Source organism: Acomys russatus, chromosome 14, assembly GCF_903995435.1.
Source record: "Acomys russatus chromosome 14, mAcoRus1.1, whole genome shotgun sequence".
Classification (NCBI taxonomy): domain Eukaryota; kingdom Metazoa; phylum Chordata; class Mammalia; order Rodentia; family Muridae; genus Acomys; species Acomys russatus.
In genome coordinates this window covers 54,311,989-54,313,823 of record NC_067150.1, presented here as the reverse complement: position 1 = coordinate 54,313,823, position 1,835 = coordinate 54,311,989, and the positions used below count along the sequence as shown (strand labels likewise).

Here is a 1,835-nt window from a genome sequence, read left to right as displayed (position 1 = left end):
AATCTTGTTTCGCCAATGTGATCAAGAAAGGGTCATGTCCCCTGCATACCCTAGGTACCCAGTGGAACGCTGCTCTGCAGCCAGAGCAGCCTGTGGCGTTCTCCCAGCCCGCCCCGGTCTTCCCGGCTGACCACAGGTGCCACTGGGGCAAGCCCAGGAACCGCTGCAGCCCATGCGCAGGCTCAGGAACCAGCGAAGCAACACACCATTTTTTTTTTCCTTTGAGTCAGACATTGATATTTCAGAAAAGCATTGAGTAAATCAGCACAGGAAATTTGAAGTTAAGGAAGGCCGTCCTTTCTTCTTCCTTTTGATAATTAGGATTTATTACTATTTATTTATTAGTTAGTTGGCGACTAAATAATGTGCAGACCAGAAAAGTCTGCTTTCACAGCCAGTTGTCTCTTCAAATGTATCAGGCCTAAACGTCATTGCGATTTGGGACCTGCAGCGAAGGGCTTTGGCGAAACCATTCTTTAGAGGTAAGGTGAAGAAAAACGTCAGTGAGGAGAGAAGAGAGCTGAGCTAGAGCCAAGTGGAGTAGTAATCCCCGGTCTGTAATCCCAGCAGTGGGGAGGTGGAGACAGGAAAATGGGAAGTTTGAGGTTATCTCAGACTGACTGCAAATTCGAGGTCAGGGTGGATGGAATACGTGAGCCCTATCTCAAAAAATAAAATAAATCACAAACTGCAACTGAAGCCCACGCACGGATAAGGCGCGTTACAAAGCGATGGGTCTGCCTAGGCCCCACTTCACAGTCACTCCTTCAGGACTGTGGTTCCACTGAGTCAAGCAAAAGACAAAGAACGGAAAGAAAGCCCTGAGGCTGCTGTGGTCGTGAAATCTAAAAGGCAGTAAGAAAAATACGGAACGCTTCACGAATTTGCGTGTCATCCTTGCGCAGGGGCCATGCTAATCTTCTCTGTATCGTTCCAATTTTAGTATATGTGCTGCCGAAGCGAGCACGAATGTTCAGTCTTCTCAGAACGTATATAGGGACAAAATAATAAAAACTTTACTAGTTATGGTGAGAAGTCTGCACAATGATTTTATATTTAATGGCTTGATAACTTAGTACCTTCTAAATTCTATATTAAACATTGTATTTTTTAGTTTAGGCTCAACGTGAATTAAGTTTTATCTGGAAATTTCTTTTCTACATTGTATATGCAAATGAAGGGACGACGGGAACTAGACCTGTTCCGGGCGGAGCCTTGCGCTGCTGCGTAGTCACGGTCTGCCACGTGACGGGCGCTGTGCTCGCGCCTGGCCGCGCCGGGATCGCGCAGGGGTCCCCCACCCCCACCGCGCACTGGGCGCCAGTGTATCCCTAGGGAAAAGGCGCCGAGGGTGAGGCAAAGATTGCTAATGGCTCATCAAGCCCGCACCGCTTCTGAGACTCTCCATCCAAAACGCGGCTGCCCACAGTAGCCTGATCTGGGTATATGCGGTTTGGGGGAGAGGGGCGTCTCGCCTCAGTTTCCCCCGGCGTGTCGGAAACAGTGACTTACGGTTGGAGCCAAGGCAAAGAGGTGTTCACTTTGGAACCCAGCCTTTTCCGAGTAGGGCCCGCGGCTGGCGGTGGTCGTAGGGGTAAATGCCACTCCCTCAGCTCCTGCGTTTACTAAGGGCCAGCCAGGCACTTTAATGGATGGGTATGATCCCCCAACTTTGCAGGTTTGGAAACTGAGATCCTGGAAGGTTAAATCAAGTGGGCCTGCGCGCCGTGAAAGAAGTTGGGATTTGGATGCAAGCCTGATTCTCCAGCACAGTAGGACTCTGAAGCAAGAGCAGCCCTCCCCCTCGGTCACGATTAGACAGTACCCCCCAAGCT

General features: G+C 50.0%; 1 non-coding gene across 1 annotated transcript; it reads right to left on the bottom strand.

Annotated features, from left to right (window-relative positions):
• Positions 1 to 860: 860 nt before the first annotated feature.
• LOC127198839 (U6 spliceosomal RNA) lies at positions 861 to 967 on the bottom strand. The gene has a single exon (XR_007831877.1). It is a non-coding gene; the product is annotated as a U6 spliceosomal RNA (small nuclear RNA).
• Positions 968 to 1,835: the final 868 nt, after the last annotated feature.